At 44.7% G+C, this 21,969-nt stretch overlaps 1 protein-coding gene across 3 annotated transcripts in view; it reads left to right on the top strand.

Moving 5' to 3' along the window:
* The first annotated feature begins 1,715 nt into the window (after positions 1-1,715).
* Positions 1,716-21,969, top strand: part of SYT16 (synaptotagmin 16) — a 110,896-nt gene continuing 90,642 nt past the window's right edge. The window contains exon 1 of one of the 3 annotated variants that reach the window (XM_068148936.1): positions 1,716-1,722. The gene's annotated coding sequence lies outside the window, so the exon portion shown is untranslated. Of the gene's footprint in view, positions 1,723-10,633; positions 10,702-21,969 lie in introns of those variants that run through there. The other 2 variants (XM_068148932.1, XM_068148935.1) reach the window with 2 other exon arrangements.

The following is a 21,969-nucleotide window of genomic DNA, read 5'->3' as shown; positions in this document are numbered from 1 at the left end:
TTATGTTGCAACAGCTTGAGCTTTCTGTAACAGACACAAAACTGTTTCCTCTTTAGTCACAGAAATGTTAACCTGGATATGGAAAAAACAGATGGGCATAAGGGACCAGCCATCAGCTGTCATCAGAAACAAGGACTAACTTGTTTTGTCAGAATGGGGTTCTGTACGTGTAATGAAAAGCATGGTAACACATCTCAGAGATGGGCACAGTGCAACTTCTTGTATCTCCACATTAGTTTTTTACACAGGGTGTGTGTTGATAAAGACTACCTGGGGGGGCGAGGGGGGGAGTTGGCTGTTACACTATACCTGTGCTAACAGCAGTCAAGGGAGACCTAAGGACTCGTGAGGAGATGAAACAAAATTTTGACGGATGGGGTAGAGCTGCTTACCCTCCTAAGAGGGATTTTTCAATGAGATTTGAGTCCCACCTGTGCTGTGCACAAGCCCCGCCGATGCACCTGGGCCACGGGGCCATGCAGCTGTAGTCTCTTACTCCTTCCTCCTCCCGACCCACAGCCTCAGTCCCCGTGCCCAGCCCGCCCGGAGAAGAGCTCCCTGCTCCTAGTGCTGCCTCAGGGGCGGCACCGCCGCGGGGAGAAGGCAGCACTGCTGCTTCCCACAGCCCCGGGGGACCCACGTCCGCCGCTCCCGGCTTCCCAGCGGGGAGGCACCGTGCGGGGTCACCGCACCCGCTCCGCGCTGGTGGCGGCGGCGGCCCAGGCAGCCTTCTCGCCTACCCGCGCAGCGGGCTTCGCTGCCGCCATCGGGCAGCGAGCACGGGAGACCGGGCCGCTGCCGCGGCCATGGCGACGGAAGGTGAGTGCGGGCGGCTCCCGGGGCGGGGGCGGACTCATTGGGGAGGGGGCTCAGGCACCTGCCGACGACCGCGCCCTTCCCTGGTGGGCTGGCAGGGCGAGGGGATTTGCGGGGAATGAGGCGCGGAGCGCGATCTGCGAGGGACGGGCACGGGGAGGTGGAACTGAGACCCACTCCGGCGGCTCTGCACCTGGCACAGGCGGGGCCCTGCTAGGTGGGATGCGAAGATGTGTGTGGGGTCTTTCCTCTGCAGGGAGGCCTTGCTGCAGTGCACCCTTTTCCTGCCTGTGGGGTCGCACAGGGAGTGGTGCTGCAGCTGGTGGCGCCGGTGTGTGTTGCTTCTGCCCTCCACACGGGAAAAGATAGGCACACGCATGCCGACCTGTGTGTCTGTGGGTCTACACAGACCTGAATTTTAGGGGGAATCAAGGAATAGGAAAGCCTGGGGTTTTTTTGTTTTTTTTTTTTTATTTTTCGATACGAATGAAGCACAAATGTTCTTGTAGTTGCTGAAGACTTAGCAATGTCTGAGAAAATGAGAGTTGTTGGGGTTTCTGGCCATGCTTTAACACAAATGATTTAAGATTGACTGCCTTTCATACTTGATTGATTGCCCGATGATGTGTACCACCCTGGCTTACTTCTTGGTCGTAGTAGTGGTGCTGCTCTTTGAAGGGCAGGTATTTCCCTTAGTATTTTGGATCACAGCATAAACAAGTTAAAACCTGAGTCGCTACTCTTAGCCACAGCCCTGACAGGCTCCTCCTGATTTACTGCAGAAACATCAACACTTACTAAAGATTGATAGGTTGACTTTGCTTTGTCTTTTGCCAGAAGAAAAAGATTTGGATGAAAGTGATCATGTGAGCCTTTAAGAGATGTCAGGATGGCACATACCAGTTTGTAAGTTCTCAGGAACAAAATCTTGGAATTGGGCTTTTCAAAAAGACTGGGCTTAATGAGGATTCTAATGTCACTCTTCCTTTTGTCGTTTGCTGATTTACAGTTGTCTTTACTGTTCCTGTTTTCTTTTGATGTTGTGTACCTAAGGAAGGGTCATTGAAGGCAATGCCCAGGCTGATCTGATGTGGTGTCATTCAGTGCTTCAGAGTGGCCTTAGGACAACTACAAACTGTCCTGATTTGTTCAGAGTAATAAAACATTTCTACCTAGCAAAGTCTGTCCTTTTATCAGTTAGATACTCAAATGAGAGATCCAAGGCACTGACTGTGCTCAGTATATAATTGAGTTATCATTAGTTTATTAATTTATAAAATGCTATAAAATACAAAAATATTGTGGGTTGGCTTCTCATCTCTGTTCTTGCTGCATAAATATGAAATGGATACAATATTTAATCAATTAGATGTCCTTCATACCCAAAAGTCAGCAGAGTTATTGCTTTGTTCCTCAAACAAGGAAAACTCTGTCTCCTCCAAATACATACAACAGGTATCATTTGTTTAATGTACCTCTTCTTCCGGTAGTAGGTTCAGGCTATGGGCTGAGGTAATTGGTGGGCAACTAGTGGGAGACAGCTGAGCTCCTACTATCCCAACTCTGTCAGTTTTGCGTGTACAGGGAGCTTGGATCAGCTGTATGGAGAGGCTATCCTAGCCTGGGATTGTAGCAGGGGTGAGAAGAGCTCTTAGTGATACTTCATTTTGTGTGTTGCAGGTCTGAGATCAGACCTGGGCACTAAGAATGCCAGAGCATCATCTTATACTTAGCTGCTGCAGCTTTGGTGTGGATCATCATTTACAATTTGTCCTTTCAGCTGAACTTTGCCTTGGAAAGTTGGAAATACTTGTGCTTTATTGGTTGGTGTTCCTTGTGCTTCCTTACGCGTGTTGCTATCTTGTGAGGCTGCCACCACCTCTCACTGCTGCCACAGTGAGAGTCAAGCTAACAAACCCTGCTAAACTCATCTGACTTGATTCAGTGCCATTGCATCATGTCTGGTCTGGTGTTTTGTGTGTTAGTCCAGATCTGCCAATTGTCCTTTTTTCTGCCTTAGTTGTCCTTAGTTATCTAGCTTGTAGAGCTGAGATATCATGCTCTGGGGGGTCCTGCTTTCAAGGCCCCCTGTGTGGTTGTGTTCATTAAATTATTTGGTGGTTTGCAATATCTAATCTTGATAAGCACATCTAACAGTAATTTCCTTGTCTGTTTGAAAACTACTACACGTTCTGATTGAGAAGTAATAAGTTGAAGTAAAAAGACCAGAGGAAAGCCTAATATTAACATGAATAAGCTGTCATTCCTTGGACTTGATGTACTTGTATTAAATTCCATTCAGATAGAAACTATGATTTTTGTTGAGGTGTGTGAATCTGGATTGTTCTGTTTATATTTACATCCAGCAGACACCTTAGCAGATGCCAGCCTTACCTGTACTTGCATAGAGCAGCAGCACCATTGGAAGAACTGGGGAGTTTTGGGAGGAGTAGGGGTATTCTGAAAGCTTAGGTAGTGTCAAGTTCTGTCCTTGTATCAGAGCTGGTCTTCAGAGAAATGATTAATAGCCAGAGAGTCTCTCTTCCTTTGTAATTCTGAGCTGCCAGGAGAGGTGGTGGTAGTGGTGGTGGTGACAACTCGATCAGAGATATGTGTTACAGCAGTCAGCTCTGATTTTTTATTGATAAATAATTCATTGCTCCTGCTGGATGAAGGATGAAAAGTGAGGAAACTTTGGTCTCCAGTAACTTTGGCTTTAAGCCAGTTTGAAATTAGTACATCTGGGACACAGTTCATGTAAGTGCTGAAAAGAACTGTGGATCCTTTGAATACACCTTTGTGCATTAAAGGCACAGGAGTAGGCCATCCGCATGTGCTTGGAGATGAGACGGAGACGAAGAAGACCAGCCTGGCTGAATAGAGAGCTTTGGCTTGCACTCTGGAAGAGTCTATGACCTTTGGAAGAAGGGGTGGGCAACTCAGGAGGACTACAAGAGTGTTGTGAGTTTATGCACAGAGAAAATTAGGACCAAAGCCCAACTAGATCTTAATCTAGCTACTGCCAGAGAAGATGAGAAGGAATATTTCTGTAAATACTTTTAACAAAAGGAGGGCTAAGAGACTCTCCATCTTCTATGGGATGTAAGGGTAGACATAGTGACCAAGGATGAGGAAATGGCTGAGGTAGTTAATTCCTTCTTTGCCTTAGTTAGTAACAAGACCATTTATTCTCCAGATATCCAGCCCCCTGAGCTTAAAGGTAGGGAGCAGAATGAAATTTCCATAATCCAAGGGGTTATGGTTAATGGCAGGCTACAGTAAGACACACACAAGTCTATGAATATGAGCCAGCAGTGTGCCCAGGTGGCCAAGAAAGCCAATAGCATCCTGGCCTGTTTCAGCAATAGCATAGCCAGCAGCAGTATAGAAGCAAATTGTCCTTCTGGACTCAGCACTGGTGAAGTCATACCTTGGCTATTGTTCTCTGTTTAGAGCCCCTCACTACAAGAAAGTTCATGTTATTGTATCTGGGTTTTGTTTTTCCTTAGGATGTGTAGAAAAACCAGAAGTGTTCTGGGAGTGCCCAAGTTCTCTACCACAGGTATGTGGAATCGGGGCTCACCTACATTTCACATCAGCAACCATGTTCATTGTGTGGATAAAGTATGCTGGCTGTATTGCACCCAAAGGCAGCTTTGCTCTGCTAAAGGTCTGTTGGTCATTCGAACAAATTCTTAATTAAACAACCTGTACCTTTGTATTTGTATTACTTCATGTACATGGGTATCATAGTGATGTAATGTGGCATAATGTGACATAATGTGATCATAGAATCATGGAATTGTTTTGGTTGGAAAAGACCTCTGAGATCATTGAGTCAACCTAAGACCACCCTAGTCATTAAACCATGTCCTGAAGTGCCATGTCTACATGTTTCTTGAACACCTCCAGGGATGATGAATCCACCACCTCCCTGGGTAATCTATTCCAATTCCTGACCACTCTTTCAGTACAGATTTTTTTTCCTAATATCCAATCTAAACCTTCCCTGGCAAAATTTCAGGCCATTTTCCCTTGTTCTGTCACCTACTACTAGGGAGATGAGACCCCATCTCACTACAACTCCCTTTCAGGTAGTTGTAGAGAACAATGAGGTCTCCCCTCAGCCTTCTCTTCACCAGACTAAAAAATCCTAGTTCCCTAGCCACTTCAAATAAGACTTGGTCTCTAGGCCCTTCACCAGCTTTGTTACCCTTGGGCATACTCCAGAAACTCAATGTCCTTGTAGTTGAGGGGCCCAAAACTGAGCACTGTATTTGAGATGCAGCCTCCCCAGTGCTGAGTACAGGGGCACAATGACTTCCCTACTCCTTCTGTCCACACTTTTCCTGCCCAGGCTAGGATGCTAGTGGCCTTCTAGGCTGTCTGGGCACACTGCTGGCTTGTGTTCGGATGGCTACCAACCAACACTGCCAGCTGCTGGTCAGTTTTCCCTTTGCCCCAAGCCTGCAGTGTTGCATGGGGTTTTTGTGACCCAAGTGACCTACGGGCAGGCATCTGTCTGTGTTAAACCTCATACAATTGACCTTGGCCCATTGATCCAGACTGTAGTAGTTTAGAAATAAGATCCCAGAAGCAGTAACTGAATCCTGTGGGAGTTACTCCTCTTAAAGAAGATGCAGGCCTGTTATAGTGAACTAGGGGCTGACACTCTTGTTCTCTGGGCTCCTAAGATCTGTGGTAATAGCACAGGCAAAACTGGTAAACACTGCTTTAAAGAAACAAATTAGCTTGTTTGCTAGTTGTTCAAAAGCTTCCCATGTCTTCCTGTATGGCATGCAGATGTGGTGGGGTTAGGAGCTGGCATGCCTGATGTGCCAATCTGGGAAGATGTGTTGCTATTACAGCTCAGTGTCTATCAGATGCAGATAAAAGACCGTTTTGTGGCAAGGATGATCTCTCAGTACTGTGTTTTCTCAGGGCATCATAGCAGAGTTGAGCTCTTACTCCTGTAACATGCGGTCTTGAGTAGCTCAGGGAGGAAAGAACCTGGAGGAGTTGTTTTGGCAATATGCTGTGGTACTTGAGATCTTTCACCTCAGGTCAAGACTTGGCTGCCCTTGTGAGCCAGTTGCCACAGTTAACTACCTCCTGCACCTGTGTGCATGATGTCTGACTGTAAAATTGCATGGCAGTGTGGAAGGTTTTTTTGAGTATGGTTTGCTGGTGCATATGAAAAAACTGCTACTGGAAAATTGTCAGAGCTGTTAGATATTATCATTATTATTATTCTTCTCTGTTTGCTACCTCTTCTGTTTCATTTTCACATTGCATTGTTTAAATTCTTGCTAATAATTGACCTGCATTGCGTCTGGCTGTATTGAAAGGAAATTTGAAAAATGTCTGCTTTATGGAAAATACTGGTTGCAGTTCTCTGCTCTTTTCTAAAGAGGCAAACCAGTTAATTTTGTCAAGAGCTTGTGTTTGTGCTTATGCACCTGTCCCCAGGAGAAAACATTCAAAGACATAGTCGGGCTTCAAAACAGCTTGCAAAATAAAATTGGAGAACATTTTAAATCTGTTTCCTGTCTGCTTTAAATCAAGTTGGGGTTATTCTCCAGGGATAACTGCCTCTGAGGAGAGTTTGCTTTGGACAGTATTTTTTTGCAGAGACAAGCAACTTCGTGTGCCTGGGATGAGAGGATAGGGAGTGCTTCAGCTGAAGGACTAGGAAGCTTTTGCAGAGGCGTTGGCAGCTTTTTTCTTTGACAAAGTAAAAACTAGAGGGCTTCTGGGCTTGTGGACCCTAGAGCCAGGCTTTCTGAAAATGTTGTTAGGGATTTGAAGATGCAAGTGAGGTACAAAACCAAACCTTCTTGAGCATGGAGGATATCTTAAATCAAACCTGTCAGCAGAGTCTTGCTGATAATGGCCATAGCACTGATTTATTATGCTTAGGTCATGGTGAAATGGGCCTCATGCAGTGCAGACAGCCAATTAAGGAGGATGTCTTGTGAGTATAGTGGTGTGTCTGTGGATGTGCTGGGGCCGGTGCTGGAAGCACTGCGGCAGTGAGAGCTCTGTGAGGCATGTCAGGATTTGTAAAATTAAGCACTGTGGCTTGCCTTTGCTCAAGCTAATGATGCCGGTACTTCCTGAGGGACACATCTGCAGTAGTCTGTAATGTTTATTATGTGTTGCTTTCTTGAAGCGTTGTTTTGGTTCCTGTGCAGTGGGAAGCAAGTGTGTACCATCTGGCCTGGCTAGGTCCCTCCCTGGCGCTGTTCAGCTGCAGAGACAACTCTTATGTAAATAGGAGTAGTCATAATTATCAGGGGAAGCTATCTAAAAAATATCAAGCAGCTTTATTTTGAAAAGCAGCCTCTTATGTGCCTTAGGTTGAGATCATGGTGGATGGGGTTAAGTAGTCATTGAGGAGACCTTATGTTCAATTTCCATTTTCATGATCTATTGCTGATTGCTCTGATTGTGTGCTGAGGAAGCTTGATCAATTATTCATCAAGGGCTTGAGTCTGATCTGTCTTGGGGCTGGGAAAACGTTAACTCCGCACACTAGTGAGGTCAGTTGCTACTTAGGCACTCAAACTTTGCACTACATGTTATCCGTGTAGTTTTGGGAGATGAATTCCCAATCAGGGGAGAATACAGTTATCAACATTTATCTGATGTGTATGTACTCAACCTATTACAATGCCCGTAAACAAATCTAATTAGACAAGTTTTAATCAGCCACAGATACTTAGCTGTGCTGTCCAGAATGGGCTGCTTGTGTATCTTCTATTTCATATACAAGACAAACCAGGTTTGTGTGAGCGGCTAAACAATCAGTTAAAATTGTTGAGAACAATGTTATCTATCAGCAGTATGACCAGCTGCAGGGCTTGGTTAAAGCAAAGATCATTGATCTTCGTGGCAGCCTTCTTGGTAGTATTAGGGAAGCAAGATGCCATTTGTGAAGCCTTGAAAAGAGTTGAAAGAGTATGGGTAGGTTGCAAGGTGCATAGCTTTCAGACATTGTAGAAAAACTGTGGTGCTTCCTCCATGTGAAAGCCCAGAGCAAGTTTTGAGATAAGATGTTCTGATTTGAGGCCAAACAAAATTAGGAGCTGTGCTGAAGTTTCATCTGATTCACAAGGTGTACAGCAAAAACAGTGAAAAGGCTTGCCAAGACCTAGTGCAGATGGAAAGATGAGCCTGGAGTGCAGGCAGAGCTGTAGGTCATGAAGAAATCTTAGAGGCTGAAACTGGAAGTAAGATGGAAGGGAGGGGGAAAAAATTAAAAATAATAGGTGTCCTGGGATGTGTCTGGGGAAGCTCAGGGAGGTAGAGAGGCCGTAGAGGAGGATCACAAGATCACAGGATGTCAGGGGTTGGAAGGACCCAAAGAGATCATTAAGTCCAACCCCCCTGCCAGAGCAGACCATGCAATCTAGCTCAGGTCACACAGGAACACATCCAAATGGGTCTTGAAAGTCTCCAGAGAAGGAGACTCCACAATCTCTGTGGGCAGCCTGTTCCAGTGCTCTGTGACCCTTAGAGTAAAGAAGCTCCCCCTTGTGTTGAGGTGGGACCTCCTGTGCTGCAGCTTACATGCATTGCTCCTTGTCCTATCACAGTGAACAAGTGAGAAGAACTTGTCCCCTCCCTCCTGACACAGCCCTCAGATATTTATAAACATTTATTAAATCCCCTCTAAGTCTTCTCTTTTCCACACTAAAAAGCTCCAGGTCCCTCAGCCTCTCCTCATAAGGCACATGCTCCAGTCCCCTAATCATCCTTGCTGCCCGCTGCAGGACCCTCTCCAGCAGATCCCTGTCCCTCTCAATCTGGGGAGCCCAAAACTGAATGCGGTACTCAAGATGAAGTCTCACCAGGGCAGACTAGAGGGGAGGACCCTCGACCTGGGAAAATCATGCAAAGGAAAAGCTGGAGTTGTGAAAGTAAGGTTGCATAAGCCAAGAGAGGATATGATTTCAAGAGCACAGTGTGTGATTGCATTAGAAGCAACTGATTGGCCAACATTGTCTATATCCTCCTCAACCTAAGAAATGGTATTGGACAGGTGTTACAGAGCCCATTCACCATATACAAACACAAAATGACACTCACTCCTTCCTCTGCTTGTGGGATCACAGCTGCATTGCATGCATGCATGGAAGAGCTGGATGGCTTCTTTTTGTTAACATAGCTCTGATTTCTGGTTTGGAACAAACTGTATGATGTTTCTTGGTGAAAGATGCCTTTTTCATTACCTTACCACAAGTGTAGGGTACTGCGCCTAGGGAGGAATAACTCCATGTGTCAGTATAAGTTAGAGGCTGACCTGCTAGAAAGCAGCTCTGTGGAAAAAGACCTGGAATTCCTGGTGGTCAGCACTGTGCCCTTGTGGTCAAGAAGGCAAATGGTCTCCTGCATCAAGAAAAGTGTGGCAAGCAGATTGAGGAAGGTTCTCCTACCCCTTTACTCTGCTGAGGCCTCATCTGGAGTACTGCATCCAGTTCTGGGCTCCCTGGTTCAAGAATGAAAGGGAACTGCTTGAGAGGGTACAGCAAAAGTCTACAAAGATGATTAGGAGATTAGAGTATCTGTTTTAGCAAGAAAGGTTGAGGGACTTGGGGCAGAGAAGAGAAAACTGAAGGGGGATCTCATCAGTGCTTATCAATACTTAAAGGATAGGTGTCAAGGGGAAGGGACCAGTCTGTTTTTCAGTGGTACTCAATGACAAGACAAGAGGTTATGGGCACAAACTTGTACATGGGAAGTTCCACCTAAACATGAGGAGGAACTTCTTGATGTTGATGGTGAAGGAGCACTGGAACAGACTGTCCAGAGAGGTGGCAAATCTGTGTTTCTGGACTCATGCAATGCCCATCTGGATGCTGTCCTATGCAACCTGCTCTAGGTGAATGTGCTCTGGTGGAGGGGTTTGACTAGATGATTTCCAGAGGTCCCTTCCAACCCCTACCATTTTGTGATTCTGTGTATATATTTACATGCATCTCCAGGCCAACTAGTGGTGTTTAATATTTGAGTTGCAGTGAATGAATGAAAAAATTCCCTTGGCCCACTTACTGATAGTTATTTCAGAGGACTTGCAGTCATGAGATTTTTCCATCCCCAAAGACAGTGCAAGCCTTAAAACTGTGGAATGGGATTCCCTGACAACACAAAACATCCCAGGAAAGTTCAGAAATACCCACACAGAAGCAAAGCTGCTGCTCAAGCCAATTTTTGCAGATGTTAGTGTAGGATTTCTGTCTGAAGAAGACTTGGTTTTCTATGGCAAGCACTAGTCAGAATAGTTTTGGTATGTATCAAAACTCTGGGTTAGGGTATCTAGAACTTGGGAGTTTCCAGTGAATTTCTAAGAAGATGTAGTGGTTTTCTTACATGGCTGATTTTGCCTTTTTTTTTTTTGGTACTCTTTTGTGCTGGAAAAAAATGAGCTTAAAACTTTTTTATTAGAGGGGGATGAAATGCTGTCCTTTCCAGAATGGGTATTTCTTATCTCTTCCCCCCCCCCCCCCCCCCCCTCCCCAGTGACTCTTTGGAACCAATGTTTTCTATCACTAACTTCTTATGAAAATACTTAAGAAGCTTTGCTGTTTGAAGGCTGTTTTGCATAGTGTGCTATGGTTATGCTTTGTGCTTTTAAAAGTTTGAGTCAACCCTGAAGAACAATGCAATCACCAGAAAAATCACTCACAAAATGTTTAATGTGTGGGAGGGTTTTGTCCTCTTTCTTTCTTATTTTGCAGCACGCAAAATCCTCTGAGTTTCTTTCCACAGGAGCAGATGAAAGGAAAGAAGGCATTTTTTTCATTGTCACAAGGAATAGAAAGTTATTTACTATAGCAGCTGGGATTCTCACCTCATCGTTTACTTCAGGATCCGCACGTTTAGGTAAAATGCCTATTATTGTTTGATGAAAGCTGAGATTTTAGTTGCTGAAGTTGATAATTGCATTTGAAGTCTCCTTTAAAAAACAGTGCATGCTCCATGAAGCGTGGGTATAGTTACAAGTTATTTTGTTTTCCAGTTGCAGAAACTACTTTAGAAGTTCTGTACTTTTGGCTCTGCAATTAGATTCATCTATCTTCATGTGGGTGATAGAGCTGTGCTAGGAGCCCTGCTGAGAAATGAGTCCAGGCAGTTCCGGTGCTGTATTTCAAAGTAAATTTTTGTTAAGGTTTTCCTGAAGCTGTAATAGATGAGATGCTCACAGCTTTTTGCAGCAGTGCTTTGGCTTTTGTTCTACAGGTTGAATTACTTTATTTGTAACCTGCATTTCAGCAGAAAATTAATTAGTGTTCTCCCCATCAACTTGGATATTTTATGGTTGTATATGTTGTCTCACAGGCTCTTCAGTAGAAGCAGAGTTCATTTCCTGATGCTGCAGTCAGAAAACAACCCGCAAACAAATTAAGTTATATTCCTACCACTGTAATTTGTTTTGGGAAGTTCTGCTGTGTTTTTTAAGACACTGCATGACAAGAGTTCTGACAGGTTTTTCTGTCTATGCTCTACATGATGCTGTGTATCAAGGGTGGTCAACCTGCCTGCCTCCAAGAGCCACATGCTACTTTTTTTTCATGCCATTGAAAACCATATGATGTGCACCTGTCATAGAGAGACATAGTAAAGGGACACTTCATGGGTGAGAAAAGTGTAGTGATTCCACTACTTGGTTTCAGAGTCTTGACTGGCTGTATCTGATGATTCTCTTATTTTAGCCTAAATACTGGCAACCTTGCATTTTTTTACTGTGTCCAGTTCTGGAGCCCCTGTTACAGGAGGGATGTGGAGGTGCTGGAACGTGTCCAGAGAAGGGCCACGAGGATGATCAGAGGGCTGGAGCACCTCTCCTATGAGGACAGACTGAAGGAGTTGGGGCTGTACAGTCTGGAGAAGAGAAGGCTCCGAGGAGACCTAATTGTCGCCTTCCAGTATCTGAAGGGGGCCTACAGGAAGGCTGGGGAAGGACTTCTCAGGATATCAGGTAGTGATAGGACTAGGGGGAATGGAATGAAGCTGGAGGTGGGGAGATTCAGGCTGGATGTGAGGAGGAGGTTCTTCACCATGAGAGTGGTGAAACCCTGGAATGGGTTGTCCAGGGAGGTGGTCGAGGCCCCGTCCCTGGGGGTGTTTAAGAGCAGGCTGGATGAGGCTCTGTCCAGCCTGATCTAGTGTGGGGTGTCCCTGCCCATGGCAGGGGGGTTGGAACTAGATGATCGTTGTGGTCCCTTCCAACCCTGAATGAAACTATGAAACTATGAAACTACCTAGGAACCTTATGGCTGGTCACATAATCTGATTAGACCAAAATGACAAAATGCTCCAAAATTTCCAGAGTTGTGATTTAGTAAAGACAAATGGAAAGTCCTACTCTGAAAGAGTCTTCAAACTGGTGGCTATACTGTCTATGCTAATACAATTAATAGAATCATAGAATGTCTTGAGTTGGAAGGGATCTTAAAGATCATATAGTTCCAATCCTCCTGCCATGGGGAGTGGGACCTCCCAGTAGACCAAGCTGCTCAAAGCTTCATCCAGTCTGGTCTTAATCACTTCCAGGGATGAGGTGTCCACAACTTCTCTAGGCAACCTGTTACAGTGCCTCCCCACCCTCATGGTGAAGAAATTCTTCCTAATGTCTAATCTAAATCTACCCTGCTCTAACTTGAAGCCATTACCCCTTGTCCTACCACCACAACTCAGCATGTCTGGTTTTGGTGCTGCTGATGCATTTCTTCTTTATCACTGGGGCAAGCCATACTGTGTGCTTCCAAGGTCAGGAGGGGCAGAGGAGGCAGGAAATGTACTGTTCCTTGCCACTCTGAAAATTGGTTTAGGTGTGTCTGTATTATCATTCTGCCACTTTATTCTGCTTTGGTAAGACCTGACCTGGAGTACTGAGTCTAGCTCTGGCACCTTCAACAAAAGAAGGACTTGGAGCTGATGGAGCAGGTGAGAGGAGGGCCACAAAAATGATCAAGGGGCTGGAACATCCCTCTTATGAAGACAAGCTGAGGGAGCTGGGGTTGTTCAGCCTGGATAAGAGAAGATTCCAGGGAGACCTAATAGTGGCCCTCCAGTACCTGAAGGGGACCTACGACCTACAAGAAGACTGGAGAGGGACTTTTTACAAAGGCCTGCAGTAATGGGACAAGGTTTTAAATGAGAGAAGAGTAGATTTAGGGTGACATTTGGAGGTCCCTTCTGACCCCAATCATCCTATAATTCTATGAATCTCTTTTGTGGTTACCTGATTCCAAGTGTCACAGAATTAACAATAACACCAAATAACTTAAATCTGATAGCTCTGGCAACAGAGTTGCACGTCCCACTTTTAGGGGAAAAGGAATAGGATAAAGGTTTCCCAATAGGCAGTTTTGGGATGGAGGGGAAGGAGTGATTCTTGTGAGCTCATTTGGTTTTGGTGATTTCTCAGCAAGAACTTTGCAAGAGATGTAGTCATCTATTTACCCTGCCAAAAGCACAAGAGCTATTCTTCTTTCCCATTTGTTTTCTCATTGCCTTCTTGCTTTTTCCCATTCAGTTCTGGTCTCTTGCCTGGCAGAGCAATGCTGTCAGAGCTTCTGCTGCTGTTTTGGTTTGTATTTCATTTTGTCTGGAGATCATGGGAAGGAGAGTCATGCAGAACTGTCCCTTTGGAAAGAACGCTTGCTCATATGGTGTTGCTCAGCAGCCCTCATCTGCCAGAAGTTTCTGAGCAGCATTTGTGAGTGTCCATTGTTGAAACCAGCACATGAATCACGGGCAGTCTTGAGTTATATCAAAAGTATGACAGCGATCAGATTCTCGTCCTCTACTCCTCTCTGATAAGACCTCACCTGGAGTAATGCATCATGAGTTGGAGATACTGCAGGACTGTTTCCTTCCTAGACACTGCATCTTGATCTATGATGAGCTCTTGTCAGACCATAAACAGAATAGCCACAGAGATGCAGTGATCAGCCAGGTGTTTCTGTGGAAAACCCTACAGCCAGTGGCTTGAGTGTTAATTGTTTTAAGTCAGTCAATGTGAAATATGGAGCAGCATAGTGTAGAGAAGTGCCCCTTTCTGAGACTGGAAAGGGGAGCCTTCAGGCTCCTGTAGAGGCATTTTCAACCATGAGAGAATGGCCTGAACAGCCCATTATCTCAATGATTAGCATCAGCAGCCACTGGAGCATTTAGAGGACACAGTCTCAAGCTGCACCAGGGGAGGTTTAGGCTGGATGTTAGGAAGAAGTTCTTCACAGAAAGAGTGATTGGCTGTTGGAATGGGCTGTCCAGGGAGGTGGTGGAGTCACCATCACTGGAGGTGTTTAGGCAGAGACTGGATGGGGCACTTGGTGCCATGGTTTAGTTGATTAGATAGTGTCAGATGATAGGTTGGACTTGATGATCTCAAAGGTCTTTTCCAACCTGGTTAATTATATTTATTCTATTCTATAAGCAAGAAGTCAGGACTGCCATGTAACTCACTAATGCACAATGGAGTAGCACTTCTTTGGTGTTTCCTTTTGATCCGTTAAGTGTTCAAATGGAGCGGCTTCAGCAGGGTGTACTGGAAGTTAGTGTGCTCCAGGACTCCGCAGGCTAGGGCAGAGTGGATGTTGGGCTTCAAATTATTTCAGGCAAATGCAGACTTCTGCTAAGGGATGTCCTGTTTTATAGCCATAGCTGCATAGCTGCCGGAGGGAATGTGCTGCCCACTTGATCTTATACAGTGCTTAATGTCTTTTGTAGCAGATGAGCTCATCAGGAAACGTAGGCAGAAGTTTCTGTGTTATGGGAAGGATTAGGTATGAGAGAGTTCTGCTGATTTGGTTAATGCTGCCATGGTTTCTCTGAGCAGGTGGGTGCCCAGGGAATTTTAATGCAGAAAATGTCAGATCCCCCAGGATTAGGTGTCATCTGACTAATGATTTTGAGGACTGCAGTTTTAAATTTGGTACCTAAAAATAGCAATTGTGTGGGACACTGTCACTGATTCCTTTGAGAATCAACTCTTCTGAGAACTTTAAATTTGGGATTCTGGTGGTGTTTGACTCTAATATGTAAATATTCATTGACTACATCTCACTCTTTGTACTCTAACCCCCGTGCCTCCCTATAGCATGTGCTGTGTAGCCTCAGCTAATGGGATGGCAATACATTACATGATGCAAGGTGAGGAGTATAAGGCCTGAACTGCACATGGCTAGCAACATTTTTGTACTGTGATAACCAGAAGGTAGCAGCTGTCTTGCCCTCTCTTTTTATTCTTCTTTTAGAAATCCACTCCACATGTTTTATAATTGCTTGGACTCATCATGAGGCAAAATTAGCTTCTTATTTAAAGAGAACAGATGGTTTTCCTAATGACTTTTTCCTTAACATTGAATGAATTGTGGTTGAGTCAGAAACTGCCAGCCCAGAAATGTATGTTTTCATTAGAGAAATGCTTGATTAGGTTAATTGAGTGTGATTCAATGTGATATAGATTTGGCCAGCTCAGAATCTTTCCAACTTTGTCTTGGATGGAGATAACAGTATTTCAGTGTTTATAGTTTGCTCAGTAGTTCTCAAAAACCTTGCATAAAGAACAACAAAACATTGAGGGGATGCTACTGAATTAATTGGGGAAATAGATGCTTTTATAAGGGGAAAAAAAAACAAACCCACAACAACAACCCAAACCTCAGACAACCTCAGAAGGACAAGCCAAGTTCAAACCCAAACCAAGAGACAGGTGAAGGCAATCATGGGGACCTAGTCTGAAGCAGAGAAAAATGGACAGTAAGTTGTAAAGTTTGGGAAGCCTCACAGGATGAAGCAGAATTCACTGAGACTTTAAGGTTGTCTCTGTGATATCCAGGATAGTGTGTCTTGTAGCAGACGAGTCATCTTTTCTGACTTCAATAGAAGATCCCCTGGGCAGCCCCAGTTGTCATGCAAGGTGCTTTAATTAGGCCATGGAGTGGGTTTTGTGTGCTGTAATTCCCATGCAAGCTCAAGCCTCATGGGACAGGGTACACCAGAAATAATGTGGAGCGAGCTTGGGAAAACTGGCAAATTTCAGGGAACAACCTTAAAATTTGAACCTCTTGACCCTTTTATGATTCTGGCTGGAGACTGAGGGATCATAGAATCATAGAATTGTTTTGGCTGGAGAAGACCTCTAAGTTCATGAAGTTCATCAAGCCTGACACCACCATGGTCAATAAAACATATCCTGAAATTAATATCTCCTGGAGAGCTCAGTGCTCTTCCAAATGCTGGCATGTGGCCAGATAAACCTCTAAGAGCTGTGTTCTGTGCCCTTATCCTCTGTGCCTAGAAATGGCATGCACAAATGCTGTCCTTGTTGTTCCCACTGCCATCCAGCAGTTGGTCTGGGCAGTGTTCAGGACCATCTTGTAGCAATGCTTCATTTCCCATGGCTCCATAAGGCTTAATATAAACTTCAGGCTCTTTGAGAGTGATCCTGACAGTCCTAGTTTTGCATTTTGCAGCATCTTTAGAAGCTGAGCAATATGGGGATTTTTTGTGTGGCTTGTTTTTTCATATTTTTTTTTATTCCCCCAGAGCTCTGTACTCCTCCTCCTCCTTTTCCACCAGCTGGTTTATGAGGCTGAGACCTTGTTTTCCAGATCTGAACTCACTATAACTGCTGTGACGCTGATAAGGTTAGCAGGTCAATTGAAAATGGGCAGCAGGAGGCTGGCTCAGCCTCTGTTCTTTCAAGGATACTTGGTGTGTGTGTGCCCTCAGGCACATATGTATTACACATTGAAAATTAATCATCTCCTACAGTGCTTGTGCAATTTGATGTGGATAGTGACAAATCAAACAAAATGGATTCTCTCCTGACTTCATACTCTTTTTGTTCCTCCTTTAGTCTCAAAGTAATTTTTAGGGTGTAAGACATCTCTCACTAGAAGCTTGTCAGGGAATCCTTAAATCAGCTATAGCCTTTGAGCACTGTTCAAGTATGAAGGGAAGGTGTGGGCCCCCTCAGAAAGGAAAATGGTGACATGGTCACAAGTGATGAGGAAAAGGCTGAGGTACTTAATAACTTCTTTACCTCAGTCTTCACTGCAAGGGCCTCTAGCCACACTCCTGATGTTATGGAAGTCAAAGCCAGGGACGGGGAGGAAGAACTGCCCACTGTAAGTGCAGATCAGGTTCGTGATCATCTGAAGAACCTGAAAGTGTTCAAGTCCATGGGACCCGACGGGTTACACCCACGGGTACTGAGAGAACTGGCAGATGAGGTTGCTAAACCCCTCTCTATTATATTTCAAAAGTCCTGGCAGTCTGGTGAAGTCCCCACAGACTGAAAAAGGGGAAACATTGCCCCCATCTTCAAAAAGGGCAAGAAGGAGGAACCAGGGAACTACAGGCCAGTCAGTCTCACCTCTGTGCCTGGAAAGATCATGGAACAGATCCTCCTGGAGTCACTACTCGCTCAAAAGAATAGTGAAGAGGTGATTGGGAACAGTCAGCATGGCTTTGCCAAGGGCAAATCCTGCCTGACCAACCTGGTGGCCTTCTATGAGCAGGTGACAAAATTAATAGATGAGGGGCGAGCAACTGATGTCGTTTACCTGGACCTGAGCAAAGCCTTTGACACTGTCCCACACCACATCCTGGTCTCCAAACTGGTGACACATGGGTTTGATGGGTGGACCACTAGATGGATAAGGAACTGGCTTGATGGCCGCACCCAAAGAGTGGCTGTCAATGGCTCCATGTCCCAGTGGAGGCCAGTGACAAGCGGAGTCCCTCAGGGATCAGTCCTGGGACCTGTCTTATTCAACATCTTTGTGGGTGCCATGGACAGTGGCATTGAGTGCACCCTCAGCAAGTTTGCTGATGACACCAAGCTGTGTGGTGCAGCAGACACGCTGGAGGGAAGGGAGGCCATCCAGCGGGACCTTGACAGGCTGGAGAGGTGGGCACAGGCCAACCTCATGAAGTTCAATAAGAGCAAGTGCAGGGTCCTGCATCTGGGTCGAGGCAATCCCAGGCACAAATACAGGCTGGGCAGTGACTGGCTGGAGGGTAGCCCTGAGGAGAGAGACTTGGGGGTGCTGGTGGACATAAAGCTCAACATGAGCTCTCGGTGTGCACTTGCAGCCCGCAAAGCCAATCAGATCCTGGGCTGCATCAGGAGAAGTGTGGCTAGCAGGTCGAGGGAGGTGATCCTCCCCCTCTACTCAGCCCTGGTGAGACCCCACCTGGAGTACTGTGTCCAGTTCTGGAGCCCCTATTACAAGAGGGATGTGGAGGTGCTGGAACGTGTCCAGAGAAGGGCCACGAGGATGATCAGAGCGCTGGAGCACCTCTCCTATGAGGACAGACTGAAGGAGTTGGGGCTGTTCAGTCTGGAGAAGAGAAGGCTCCGAGGAGACCTAATTGTCGCCTTCCAGTATCTGAAGGGGGCCTACAGGAAGGCTGGGGAAGGACTTCTCAGGATATCAGGTAGTGATAGGACTAGGGGGAATGGAATGAAGCTGGAGGTGGGGAGATTCAGGCTGGATGTGAGGAGGAGGTTCTTCACCATGAGAGTGGTGAAACCCTGGAATGGGTTGTCCAGGGAGGTGGTCGAGGCCCCGTCCCTGGGGGTGTTTAAGAGCAGGCTGGATGAGGCTCTGTCCAGCCTGATCTAGTGTGGGGTGTCCCTGCCCATGGCAGGGGGGTTGGAACTAGATGATCCTTGTGGTCCCTTCCAACCCTGAATGAAACTATGAAACTATGAAGAATGTATTTCAAAATAGAGAGGCAGATGTTACCTGTTGGGACAGTCTATAGGCTGCTCAGGTGCACAACTGGTAGGGACAAAGCAAGAGGCTCTAACAATCCCAGTGCAGAAGGACAAAATGTATCTTGACCAGCTCTTGCTACAAGGGCAATGCAATATCAGTGGAAGGTACTTGGTGTAGTTTAGATATGTTGGGGTTAAGGTGTGCTTTGTCCTCTCCTTGCCAGCTCATGAATGGGAAAACTGGATGGTGGTTAGCAGCATGCAGATAGATGTGCATGTATAGTACTGAGTTGTGATGGGGAGCCTTCCATTATAAATTTGAGAGAAAGGAACGGGAACTAATCTAGAATCAAAACAAAGCACCCACAGGAGTGATATCCATCTTTCTGTAGCACTTCACAGAGTTTAATACACTGGGTCTGAGTGCAGCAATTTTCTGTCTTAGGTAGATTCTTTGACCTGTGATCTGAGTTACCAGAATAGTTATGACTTTTGGGAAGGGAGCAAGTAAGAAAAAGAATTGCATTTTTTCTTTTTTTTTTTTTTTACCTTTGTTAGCATCTTTATTTATGTAGGATATAGATACTGATTTGAAAATCCTTCAAAAAATGCAAAGCCTTACTTTATAGATAGGAATTTCTAAATATAAATATGAGGGAAAGGGGGGAGATATTGTCCAGAATAACACTGGGAGCAACTTGTAGAGTCTGAGATCTGACCTCTTAATTATTGTTCGTGGTTTGTATCTGGTAGACTGCACTCCCCTCTCTGGTCTGTAGAGCTAGTTTTATCAGAATCTGTGTCTAGATGCTGAAATGAAAAAGTGACAGGGACTCTAGAGGGCAGTGCAGCATCCCTGTGATAGAGGCACCTGCAGGCTTTTTCATAGCAGTCTTGCTCTGCAGGGTGCTTGCTTAAAATACTTGAAAATAATATAGTATTAAGTAAAATTTGTTGTTGTTTTTATTTCACAGAAAGCTTTGATTAATGGAAATTTCTAGATCAAGAAGTCTTAATTTTCTTTTCAGAAGAACTTTGAGCGTTAGCCTGGCTGTACTCGTGTTGAAAAGGTTTTAATCCCTTGAAAACTTATAGGATATTTGTGTATGATTTAAGGAAACAAACAAAACAACTAATCCTTCCTGTGCGTCTAGCAGAAATCAAACAAAACACCTAATCCTTCCTGTGCGTCTAGCAGAGTTCGACAAAGAGCTATTTGATTTCATGTTGTCCTCCAGGACAATTTCATAATGTAACACATCCTCTGACTGGGCGTGCTCTCTGTTTTTCTTGTACCAAGATAAATCAATAAATCATTGTGTCAGCAGAGCGCAGCTTGAAGCAAAACTTCCCTGTGCTGGAAGGTTTCAAATTAATTTTTGGTTGGAGCTTGGATGTGCCATACACACATGTCTGCAGATAGTATTACAAGGCTGCACTCAAACTGACAGGGTGTTGATTCCATATGTCAAGCTGCTCTTAAGGAGTTTGAGCCACAACCTAGAGGCTTATTATGCTGTCAGAAAGAGTTGGTAGCTCCTTGCTGCTCAATAAACTGTTTGTCTGCTGCTTGCTATGTCTAATGGGTGTTTAGCATGGATTTTTGCTTTATGAGAGAGTTCTCATCTCCAGCCTGTGACTTTGTGTCTCTGCAAAATGAACCAAAAATTCAGATCTTGTGGTACACAAGACCTGCAGAACCTGTCAAAATCTGAGCACTTGCTTGCTATGAGTTAAATTGGAAAATCACACTCAGATGCCTCCACTTCTTTTTGGAAAAGTTCACACGCAGGCATGTGTGTGCACACGCACACACACCTAGCTTAAAGGATGCTTTGGAGGCTGTGCTTGGCTTATGTGACCCTCTTTCCTGACAGCTCTGAACAGGCGTTTGCTGTTTCATAGCCATCAGCAAGGGTGATTGCTTTGTCTTTACTGTCTTTCCAGAGGTGCCACAGACTGCCTTGCACTGCAGGCATGGGCAGTGCCTGCAGGCTGCTCATGCAGCTGCTGTTACTGGGGCTGTGTGCAGTACTTTCAGTGATGGGCACTGAGGAGTCAGTGCTGAAATCCAACAGCAAGGATTGTGTTACCACCATTACTCTGTATGTCAGTGAGTGATAGATTTCTATTAACTTTCACAGTAGCAATGCTTCTTCCAAATTAAAATTGAGTGCTTTTCACAGCAGGAAAGAGAAGATTATCCCAAATAGTTGCTCTAGGTGCATGCAAAAATCTGTGTATGGACTCAGCATTGAAATAACTACCTCTCCTTTGTTTCTGTTTAGGGACTCTTTCTTCCAATAATGTAATGTGAAATACAGACACTACCTTATATGTGTTATAGAAATCATGTAGTACACATCCCCATCTGGTATTTTTAAATTATATATTTGTTTGGTTTCTAAGCAGAGTGCACCTTGTTCATCTGTGCAAATTAGAGATGATGATAAGAAAAGGAGAGCTGTGGGTAACAGCCAGGACTTTCATGGCTGTGCTGAAAAGTGAGATGCAACAAGCTCTTGTTTTAATGTGAGTGAAAGAAAATTGCTTATACCTACTTCCAGAACAATAATTAAAGAAAAATTAGTGTTTTTTTCTCTCTCTTCTATCTGCTATAATTACTTTTTTTTTAATTCCGCCTTCAAAGAAAAGGTATGAGAACTATAAATGCCACTCTTCTGCCATGTCTTAGTTCTCTTTGTTACCACAACACCTATCCACCCTATATCCAGTCTTTGGAAGCTACTTACTGGTGGCCTGTTGGACCACCCTTGTTTTCAAACACCGAAATGTAGCACTGTCAAGTAGTACACCTACTGGGAAGAGACTGAATCTACTTGACTGCTGCCTGATAGATATTGCATAGGTATTACCTAGAGATTACTCTAAACTTATACTTGTGACAATTAATTTCCCTATGTGTTTTTAATTAACTAAGGTGTGAATATAAAAGGGATTAACAAGGTGATGCCAAATGCCTGTCTATAGAGTCTTCTGAATGAAGGTTGTTATTTTCTCTGTGGTTTGAAACTGAGCCATGTGTGCTGTCTTGATTTAGATTGAAGAGTATGAAATCAGCTTAATTTCACGTGGTTATTATTTAAGACTGCTTTGACTTTTTAAAAAGAGGGATAGCCAAAGGGCTTAGTGCCATTGAACTGATATGCTGCAAGTTCTTGTCTTTAGCATTTATTTTGTGGCACTTGTCATGGTTTAACCCCATCTGGCAACTAAGCACCACACAGCTGATTGCTCACTCCAGCTCCTCCAGGGATGAGGGAGAAAATTGGAAAGAAAACCAACAAAATAAAACTTGTGGGTTGAGATAATGACAGTTTAATAGGACACTAGAGGAAGAAAATAATAATACTTATAATAATGAGGCTCAAAATAATAAAGGATTTAGAATA

This window comes from Melanerpes formicivorus, unplaced genomic scaffold, assembly GCF_026170545.1.
Source record: "Melanerpes formicivorus ecotype bairdi unplaced genomic scaffold, bMelFor1.0.p_v2 SCAF_17, whole genome shotgun sequence".
NCBI classification, from domain to species: Eukaryota; Metazoa; Chordata; class Aves; order Piciformes; family Picidae; genus Melanerpes; species Melanerpes formicivorus.
This window is presented reverse-complemented; position numbering and strand designations above follow the sequence as displayed.